Raw genomic sequence first — 11,754 nt, 5'->3', positions numbered from 1 at the left:
ATGCAAAGTGAAAATAGGAGGGAAAAAAGTGATTTTATTTTAGACTTTGAACTTTAGAGTGAATAACATTAAAAACAACTGCATTTTTATTTTGACTTAACCATTCACAAGCCTAGAGAAAGCTTGAAATACCAGAGCGTAAGGGACTGCATTAACAGAGAATACAAGGAAAGGGAACAGCTAAGAAACCTGAACAGCAGTAAGAAACAGCTCTGAAAATAACAATTAAAAGCTAGACTTTCAGAAATGTAATTGTTTTGATGGAAAATAACACTTATTTCATCTGAAAAATATCCCAGTTCTGAGCAAGGCAGTTTGCCTTCTCAAACAAAGAACTACAAGAAAAGGAACAGAGCAGGAAAGGATGCAGGTGGAAAAGAAATGATGGCTCCCCACTCCTCTGGGGTAGAATTTTCATCACTTGAGGACTAAAATGCAGTTCATCACAAAGAAAACAGGCACAGGAAGGAAAAAGCTCAAGAGCCCCACATCACAATAGCTTCCCATATTTAAAAGACAAAGTATACAAGCACACCAATGCAGCTGAGGCACCTGGGATGACTAGATAAGAGTTATAATAAGCAAGTGCAAACCGTCCCACACTGAAAAGCACCAAATCAAGTTTCCAGGAGATATGTGCATCTTCAAAGAATGTTGATTCAATTGGCCAATCAAAATCAGAATTAACAGCCAAGTGTAAAGCAGCTTATATTCATGGCTTTTTCAGTTTTAAACCTAAAAAGTCAGTCATCTCTGCTACACGGCAAACAGCTGACACTGAACACTAGTTGTATGCTAGTAAGTTTTATTCCAGTGCTACGGAGTTACTCTCCACAGCTGGGTAAACTTCTGAAGTACTTCTTGAATTCTTCATATGACAGCAAGAATCTCAACGGTATAACCTCTAAAGAGGAAAAACTATACTTCACTAATAATCTTAACATTCTTCTAGTCCAATATGTATTCTCCTAATTAATCTAATACTGGTCTTATAAATACATAAATAACATTTTAATGGTCTTCAACAGCTCCATCTCAAATTTCTGTATCAGCAAAAACCAGAAAAGTTTCTCCAGCAGTTATCTCCTTACACATGCATACATACAGTTACAGACTACTAGCATCATCACCTGGCAGCCCATGCTTCAGCTTTCCGTAGCGTACATCACTTCAACGCACCACAGGTTGCAAAAAACAGGATGAGGGGTAGCAACCATGCAACAGGATAGCACACTCTACGATTCAGCAGCAAAGACATATATTCCACCTGAGTAATGAATGGCAGCTTAAGAAGAGAGCTAAAGGCAAGCAGCACTCGGTAGCCATTCATCTGTGCTCAAAGTGCTGCTGCCTTCCTGGAGAAGTTGGTAAGCTAATGGATATCACCCACCACTTAGAGGCTTCGGAAAGATGTTGCAACTTTACAACTGACTTATCTACTGCAGGCTCTTGCTCTCAGCCTGTAATGTAGTGCTCAAGGTAGTTTCTCCAAAGTCTCCTACTCTGGCATATTCAAGAAGAAAATAAAAGATGAAAATCTCTGCTAATAAGAGTGCAGAATTGTACCAAGCCCTTGCTGATCTCACTAGACAATTAATGCCTTCCCAATCTAAAAGTGCTACTGCAACCTAACAAAATAAGCATACCCACTAAAAAGCTGTACTGCAAGAAGGATTCTTCTTGCCAGACTTGAATCTTGACATTACTGGTCACAGAAAACCTGTTGCTGACCAACATCCAATGTGCATTTCAAGGGAGTAGAAGACTGAATTACTAGGACACCACCTGTAAGACATTAAGCTGTAAGGATATGAAAAAGTAACAGTTGCACTTACTAGTGAGCCGAAAAGGAAATATATCCCAACTCAGGTGGTAACACACCTTCAGTACTAGTACACACATGTATGTATGTGATAGAGATACAGGGACAAGTAAGTGGACCCAAAAAATACTCAAAAAAAAAAAAAAAGCCTGGGACATGTCATTTAGAAGTTTCTTTACTTGAAAAATCATAAAGGCAGTTAATCAGACTTTAAAAAAATCCTGGAACTATCAATACTTTGCTGGAACAAGAAGAGTGTTCTCCCTCCAGACATAAGCTGACAGGCCTTTGGTTTTAATTCCTGCCTGCTTCTTAGGATGACCTGCATAACCTGGACTCACAAATGCCTTCACATGAAAGACAAGCAACTAGTGAAGTCACTCAAGAACAATTTACCAAAATAAGGCTCCAATAAAATAACTTTCTGTGTAAACAACAGTTTGTTGACAAACTAGTTATTACTGGTCAACTTGTCACTGCTCTTCCTCCTAGGAAGAAAAAACACACAACAAATACGAGCTGAAGTTAGCTCATAGCATCATCACCTCAGCCTAGAAATGGAACAGATAGGTTGGTCAGCAGACTCATGATCAACTTGTGTGGCCTTCTGGAAAAAAGCTCAAAGGGCAGAAAGCCAGGTATAATGGTTCTTCGGCAAGTGGCACTGTCAAGCTAGATTCTCCCATCTGTTCTGTGTAAGATCTGCCTTGATTGTAGGACTTCCCCAATTCAGTTCTCAGTCTGCACTAACACAACTATAAGTAGGAAAGCAGTCTCAACTTAAAAGTTTAAGAAATAGGATTCAGAATGGTCCCTGTAAAGTGGTCCAATTTAAGCATACTCTTCAGTATGAATTCATGTGGCTCTTTCAGTCACTGGATCCTGTTCTTCATTTGCTCCATCAAAAAGCAAACAAAATCTATTTCTGTCAGCCTATGATTGCTACCCCTCTATCTTCCTTTTTTTAAATTATATTTAGCTGAAGTTTTATCATAAGGGCTATTTTCTGACCATTAGTCATTACTGAGCCCTTCGGCTTATCGTTGAAATCTTGTGTTAGCTGATGCCTGCAGAATCCTGGTACACTCTAGCGCTTTTCACAACAAGTCCAGAAAACAGAGCAAATGTTCCACACTCAGGAACAGCTCCGATCTATTAGCCCTTTCTAAGTATGTAAGCCTGGAGCTCATCTAATGTATCCTGACCCCTCTTCCACTTCTTCATCTGAATCAATGCTTCTTGGAAACTTTTACCTTTTTGCTATTATAAAATATTTCACTCAAGTAGCTCTATTTATGCACCTACAACAGGCAGGTCTGACAGCATTCCAATAATGGTAGAACTTTACCTATTCCTCTCATTCTAGTCCACAGTTTCCAAAGGCACATTGTTTCTGTTGTGGAACTCCAAAGGCAACAGTTACTTTAAATCCTAAGCCATCTCTCATTCCTAGAAAGTCACAACAACACCCCAGCACTAGTCTGCTCTACTAATCAAAACACAAACAAAATAAAAGCAACAGAAAGGGAGCAGGATGTATGTGTGAGAAATATACCACTATTTATCTCCAAAACCTTTTGTGAACTGGATGGCATTTTCAGTTTATTTCCTTCCTAAACCACCACTTACTATGGCCCTGTGCACAAACTGCTTACTCACTAGAGTAGGTACTCAGAAAGCACCCAGTCTGTAGACCACAGGTGGAGAAGGCTAGTCATAACATCCAGTGCAGGAACAGCACCAATCACTAGGAAACTCTGTCTTGTCCTTTGCAAGTGTAAAAGGCACCAAACTACTAAACAAGGAAAGAACCCTTCAGATACATTCATGTTCATATTTGCATTTGCTAAAAATACATAGTCTTCACATTTAATCAAGTGATTTACGCCCTCCTCTATCAACTGTTTCCCTCTTATACTAATCCTAGCTCATTTGTAACCTGAAGCAATTAAGTCTACTCTCAAGATCATTGATAAAAATGGCACAGCATTTTGAAGCCAACACAATCTCTACAAGACACCACTAGAAAACACATCTCAGCAACTATTCCCGCTTCAGAATTATAATGGGACTGTCCATCACACATAAATAAAAAATCAATATGACACTGCATATGCTGTCATTCTGTTTTTTCCTGGAGAAGTTGTGCATGCCAAATAAAATGCCTTACACAAACAAATAAGTACGATTTTTAAATTATAAAATATGAGATTCACCACAGATTTACAAGTCATCTTAAAGGAACCTATTTTTATCTAACTCAGTGAGTGAAATTCCTGCTTCCCTTCAGTTCCTCCACATTTGAATCTTAAGTAAACTATTGTGTGGAATACAGAAAAGGCTGAAAAGCCTTAACTACCTGCAATATCCAGTATATCTTGTAACATCAGCTTTCCTTCAACCCCCTGAAGCTTCCTTGTTGTTCTCAAATGTAGTTAATACTACAAGCCCAGTGAACCCTACTGGCAACTCTTAAAAATCTTGACATTGCTGATCATAAAATATCCAGATTCAATGGCTGCTCCAAAATTAGTTTTCAAGTACCCTGCATTACAATATTATTGTCATTTGACATCATGTGTCTCTCAATTACAGAGCAGAAATACTTATCTGACGCTTCTCCTGTGCTGGCACTCTTAAAGCAATTCTTAATCTCTCACCCAGCAACACAGTCAAGTCAGGGAAGAAGAGGCCAGCAGAAAAGCATTAGATTGTTCCAGCAGTTGCACAAAAATAATATAAATGAAATACTGTTTTGTTTGTTTTAAAATGAAACCAAAGAGCCTAAACATCAGTCAAATTTGAATGCTGCAGCAGGTGAGATGTTGATCACCTGGTAAGACAAAAAGAAGCGAACAAAAAACCCAACCCAACCCCTCTTTGAAGTTTAAGAACTTCCCAGAAGCTCAAGACCCCTAACATGCAGTAGCAAACAGCAATTACTCAAACTGCTCATAAAGTTAGGTCTGTTGCAGACTCAATGAACAATTTGCACTTATGCTGGCCTTTGTATAGTAAAGATTGAGTATCTGATACCAAGGTCTGTGGTACTACAATTAAAAGTGAAGATGGGAAAGAAAATTGGGTATCATCACAACTATACTCACAGTAAACAGAAAACACAGCTTATCCTTTCGTATTCAAGGAAAGTCTAAGTAAAATCTATTCCTTATTGAAAACACATGAGGAGAACAGTTACCTTAACTAGCTTTGCTAGTAGATAGGCATTTGCATAATTCTGTGTAGGAGTCCAGATAAGCACTTAAGTGAGATTCTGGATGCAAAAAACCAACCAACCAAAAAAAAAAAAAAAACAAAACCAAACCACAACACCAACCAAAACCACCCAAGTGACCTCTTCTGCAAGGCTAGCTCCTATTTGTGCTGTTACAACACTCCTCTCCCTCCACAGCTTTAACTCTTAAATCTAAGACCTTACAGAATGCTGTTAAGACAATCCACTACAGAGATACAAACTCAGTATTAGCTGCAAATTACTGCTCTCTCAGTACAAACTCTTTCAGTATTAAAAAGCTTATTACACTATTTCTTTGAGCAGTGCTACAAAGAAAAAAAAAAAAAGAAGTAGGTACTTTATCTTTGTGGCCACAATGAATCCCTCTATTCCCAAAGCCACCACCAATCTGTCATCTTAGAACAACCTAGCAGCAACTGTTTACAACATAACATGCCCACACATGCATGTTTACCCAATAACCCAAGCAGATGAGGGAATTTTGCTAAACATCTTACGTAAAACAGGTGTGTGTAGTTTGGTCCCCCCCCCCCCCAACCCTTTTTCAAAACCCAAATTTTTATTTTCAGGAGCACGCTGATATGGTCTGGAAAATGGAAGTTCAATTTTAAGTTAAGTATCCAAAAGGCTAAATGCACACTTAACACATATACAACAATACGCTGTGAAGATATGGAGACAAGTACATGTGACAGCAACTGGCAGCAACATAACTGTCAATGACTGATTTAGACAACATGGAATTGTAAGTTACCATTTAAAAAAAAAAAAATCTTATTTGTGACATGACAACCCTTCACAGCCTCTGGAATATCTGTATTTGGGATTCACCAAAACTGCAGTGATAGTTATATTCATCTGCTCATGGCAAATGAAGGTAAACTGTCATGGAAAATAAAAACGATCACAGGTTTGTAAAAGAAACCAATGGCTAAATGCTTAATTTCAGCAGAGATAAAAAGGAGGAGATGTGAAGGAGGGGGGAGGAGGGAAAGAGATAAAGACCAAATGTTGGCTTCCTATGTGAAGTAAATAGGCATCTTTCTGGGCACAGAAACACAGGTGGTGTGAACTAACTGAATACTCATTAGCAACTGTTGCTACCATAGGATACTTGACTGTAAGTGGACATCACCAACATCCCTCACACTAACAAAAAATGTGATGTGTAAGCAATTAATAAGCAAGAATGAGAGCCATAAGCCTGAGCTATTGTATGAAAAACAGCCATCCACGGTGGTTATTTTAGGTACCAAGCATATGTTCCAGGATTTGTTGGATAGATGTCAGCATCTAAAATTTAACATGGCCTAGCAGTGGTTTTTCACTCTGTAGAAGGCCATTTCAGCACATCAGCAAACTAAAAAAAATACTGCAGAGATAACCTGCTTCCTGATACACATGCACGTGTTCTTTTTACTTGCACGTGCCCACACTGCACTTTCTCTGCTTCAGCTGACTTACCTTAAAACTCAGTACATAGGTACCAAAGGAGAGAACTCAGATGAATTCCAACCTGTATTTTCCCATTATTGTAATTTTTTACTATAATAGTATACACTTTACTGCACCTTCCTAAAAATCTCTTTCTTGTACAGTTGTCCATTCAATGATAATGTAACAATTCAGATAAAACCAAATTAATATCTGAGACAAGTAGTTACAACAAAGCTAACCACCCTACTAGCAAACAGAGCAATCGTTGCACTGATTATTCCCACTTTCAACACTTTTGCCATCACCAAACTTTGGACATAACCGAATAGTAAACTGTTTTATTAATATACTTGGACAAGTTAAAAATCCAGGTGTTACTAGCTTCTGAATTACCCAAATGGGAAACTTAACAGATGTTTTATAAATAACAGCAATGTAAATGCATCTTTTACTTTTGAGAAGGAAATACTGCAAAAATTTTGTCTTCGTATGAAAGATTAGAATATTATGCTAATTATAGGGACCCATCTTGAGACTAATGAAAAACGGTATGAGAATGCCAAAGCCTATTTCTTGATCAGAACCCTATACTGACAATAGTCAGACACACACATTTCCCAAATCAGCACTCCCAACCAAGCATTTACAGGTGAGGACTAACATCTAATTTTTAAAACTGAGTATTTACTAAGGAAACCCAAAGTTAACTATCTCTTCTGCTGCACTGGGGAAGCATCTTCACATCTCAAAGAATGTATGTAGCAATCCAGCCACTGAAAAGTTTAGAGGCTCTATGCTATAAGCCAAACTGCTTCCACGCTCAACTAACTGAGCAGTAAAATAGTAATATTAGCCCTATATTAAAAGAAAATGCTTTATTTTATATATAGCAAAATCTTCAGTGCGCTTTTATTAATAAAAATCTTCACTATAAAAAGTAGGCAATAATTAATTCGTTTATTCACTGGAGTACCTTACAAAGACACACAGCAGAATACCCAACTGGGCCCTAATCCCTGACTCAGTCTTTTAGGGGCCACTCAGCGCAAAGGGCGATTATTAAGAGCTCGCAAGAAATTAAGGCAGAGCCATGCGAAACCACGACTGCTGTGCTGGACGGCACAACACCGAGGCAACACCTCTCTCTACCAAGAGTGCCGAGGCCGAGCTACGCTAAACGAGAGCCTTGAATACGAGACCGGTACCTGCCCGCGCCGCGGGGACCAACCGCTCATATTGGCCGCCCCCCGCCCATCCCTGGGCGGCGGGGCCCGCGGACGCCCCGGGCGGCACTGCGGGGCCGGGCGGCGCGGGCAGAGTAGGCAGCGGCAGCCGTTGCCCCTTCAGCCGCGGCTCTCCCGCCTCCGCGCGGCGCCCAACAGCCCGGCCGCGCCCGGCCCTACAGCGCGGCCTTCCCTTCTTCTGTCTCCTTTCCCTCCCCGGGCACCGGCGCTCCTGCCTCCCTGCGGGGCGGGCAGCACAGGCCGCGGCCCCGCCGCGGGCCCCTCGCCGGCGGATTAAGAAAGACGGGGAGGGGAGGAGGAGAGAGGGGCAGCCTCGCTGCATCTTCAGGCGAAAGTCAAGTGCGGCTTATCCTTCTCCGTGCTCCACTTTGCGTCCGCCCCCCGCAGGGGACCGGAAACATCGCCTCGCAGTGTCCTGCTATAAAGACGGTTTAAAAAAAAATGAATAAAAGAAGGATCTTTTAAAATAAAATTGTCCCGCTTGGCTGCCTCAGGACGGCAGGGAAGGGGGTGCCCCGGCTGCGGGGAAGGGTGTACCCGGCTCCCCGAGGCCCCTGAGGGGAGATGAGACTCGGTGTCAAGCTTGTGAAGTTTCAGAAAAGTACTTGGTGAAGGCTGAGCACAAGGAGCTGCTGCAGCCAGCACGTTTGGTACGGTCCGGATTTTAATCCAAACTTCACCAGACTTTGGCCCTAAATACAACTCACTGTGGAAAGTGAATGGAGCAGGGCACAGGATACAGCAGCAGGTATTCTGACAGCCTCGTTGGAGGCATGAGCAAGCTCTCCTCAAGGGATAACATTCTCTTATGCAGGTGTGTTTTCAGGACTCTGCTTTATTGGGCAATATTCTCATCCATTCTGCACGGCAAATGTGGACCCAGTTCACAAGCAAGACTTAGTAGGAATATTTCTGGTAGGGATGATCAGCATTAGGAGCAAAACTACTTTTCAGTAAGACCAGATTCTGTGGATATTTCTAGGTTCTTAAAGTGATGAAAAGAAATCATGTTGGCTTATTTGGGTCCAAAATAGGTTGCTGTCATCTTTTGGACTCTACTATCTCAGAAGTTTTTACAGGCCGACGTCTTACCTGTTTGTTGATGACAGGGTTAGTGGCAGTGGATTTTGGTCAGTAGTAAATGCTGTAACTCATTGTCAGGTGAGGGTGGTGGACACTGTTTCAAAACTAATTATGAGCTTTCACCAGCTAAGCTTGTCCCCTTTGAGTATAGTCATCAGGGTTACATACGTTTGTAAACTTCCTTCCAGGTGCTTTATAGCAAGCAACATTACCTCTGTGTTACGCAAACTGTGGTGAGCTGCACAAACGCATTCCTGAGTTTGTATTGAGCATAGCAGCAAAGGGATCGATGCCGTGAAAATTCCATGGATGTGCTTTGTTTGAACATAACCCAAGATATTTTATTTACACCAAATACAGAGTCTATCAGAGTATGTCCCTGTCTTTATTCAGGCAAATCCTATCTATAAAAAATTACTTACTGGTAACTCACATTCGATAAACATCTGTTGACAGTGACTGCTCAGAAATATCAAGACATCTCCCACTCTATAGCTTTTCTGTGCTGCGGGTCATTCGACTACAGAAAGTTTCTGGAAAGGTAGAGAGATCACAGGGAAACAGTGTTTTTTTTGCAAAATATCCAGTGGTTTTTATTCTCAAAGCTGTCTTGGTAATGCCTGTGGCATTTGGGACTCAACTTTTTAACTTGTGAGGAAAAGATGCTCAGAGTAATACCTGTTCCTTCCAGTCATCCACAGTATTAGAAATGTTAGGATATTAGAAAAAATACTTGAAATTAGAATATTAGAAAAAAAAAATCTGCTATCCAAACTATTTAGGCTAACCTGGTTAATTTTTATGGACATGAGGTAAAGAGTATTGAAAGAAATAGATACACTTACAGAGCAGAGGGGATGGTAAATTTTTTCCTACTTTTATGACTTGATCCAGAAAAAAGTATGATGCGCTTAAGTGGAAGCACTGACTGGAATGTAGACTGCCCTGATCCTGCATATAGCTTGTACTCACTCTGAATGATTGGAAAATTAAGGCAGGGGTTGTGGGGATTCTTGTGTTAAGTCCTATGCTATAGAACTCTTGCTTCACCAGCTGCCTTAAGATTTTCCATGATACTTGTACAAAGTCAATACATAAAGTGATACAGATTCAAAGTTGCGATGAGAGATGCAGTCTCCCAAGTGTGTAAACTGACTTATGAATATCAGAGAAGAGAACTTGACTTAGTTATTTCTGAAAACATGAAGATTATGATATTTGAGACTACAAGCGACTGTGTGTTTTACCTACAGGACATTTATGGGAGGTTGAGGACGCCATTCTAGGTAGAAAGAATCAAGACTGAAAGTGTCAGAAATTGGAGTCAGAGTCACCACAGCCACATCTGTTGCATAAATGTAGTAGTAATATCTCAGCAATATGAGGAGTGTAAATTAGTCAGGGTTAGTTAATGCTGATGGTCTTCCATATAGGCATAGCTACTTGGCTACCAATCAGTAAACCATTTTGTCCAAAGCTGTTGTAGGTACAGAAACCCTATCACTTTGCACTCTGGATATACAAAAAGCCATTCTCTTGACATGGCTATTTACATTTTAAAAAACAATGCAGTTTGCCCATTTAGCAATGTTTTAGAAAACTGCACAGAGAAAAAGAAAAAAGAGCATCTCTTTAGCCAGTGCTATTGCTCATTGGTATTTTGGTTGGTATCACAGCACAGCTGCCTTAAGAAAACAAGATACTATACAGGAACAGCTATTGCAATATCAAAACCTCACTGTTTCAACATAAATGTATGCTCTCATTTCAGAAGGAAGCCTTTAGTAAAGAAATAAGAAAAATATTAAAATACCTAAAAAGTATGAGAAAGAAGAAATTCTATTGGCATTTTCAATTTTAAATCAGTTCGATAGAACTGACAGGTAGTTTCTGATTACTCTTAGCTTCTGCACTTATGATTTAAGAAAATGATCTGCATGTAAAATATTTTGCATCGTCAAACCAGCAATGTTTTATATTTGCTATGGCTTTTGTGGTGTTATTTTATAACCCTTTATTTACACATGAATGGTTTGAATTAACTGAAGTAAACCAAACTACTTCTGATTTTATTTGCAAGAGTATTTTCACAGTGCTTCCTTTTATGATTGCAGATTGTGTTGAATGTTTCACAAGGACATGCAAACTCCTGCATATGTTTTATTCTCTGTCATCTTTGGAATTGCCCTAGCTGAACATACCCACTGTAATCATATAGTTGGTACAATGTAGAGTATTACACTGGCAACCATGATCTGACACTTTTTGCTGAATCACAGCTTTTTACAGAATAAGGGTATGAAATCCAGAAAGAGATACCTAAAACTAACAAAAGTTAACTAATAACTGTAACAAAAGATGTGAAAATTCAGGATGCAGCACTATGATTCTGTTATTCTGACTGGTTCATCTAGTTGTACATTTGAAGTTCAGCTCCTCCTGAGGAAATTGTACACCCATTGGAGGAAATACAAGAATTTTAACAAGTAAAATTGCTCTACAGTTTTATCCAAAAATATACATAAAAGTATTGTGGAGTTACATAATGGCATAAGTCCTTATTCTTAAAATTAAAAGGTAATTTACAGATCAATAATTTGCCAGTTAATTGTAGTGTCACTTCCTTTAAGGAATAATTTTAGTGGCCCTGAGAAACATTTTTGCAGAATGAGTTTTAAAATTCTGTGGCCCCAAAAAGGTTTCTTTGTGAATCAGTCCCATAAAGCACAACTGAGGCTCTCTCTCAGCAGAACATGGTTATTAATAATGAAATCAGACTAGTACATTGGTTCCAGCGCATTACATTCCTGACCATGTCTTGAGGATATAACTAGTCAGGCTATGAAGGTAAAAAATATTTGGTGTATAAGACCCGAGCCAGAAGTTTATGAAAAGAAAGCAAAACCCTTTTC

This window comes from Pezoporus wallicus, unplaced genomic scaffold, assembly GCF_028554395.1.
Source record: "Pezoporus wallicus isolate ANWC-B61680 ecotype Strahan unplaced genomic scaffold, APGP_CSIRO_Pwel_v1 scaffold_7402, whole genome shotgun sequence".
NCBI lineage: Eukaryota > Metazoa > Chordata > Aves > Psittaciformes > Psittacidae > Pezoporus > Pezoporus wallicus.
Note: the sequence above shows the minus strand (reverse complement) of the source record.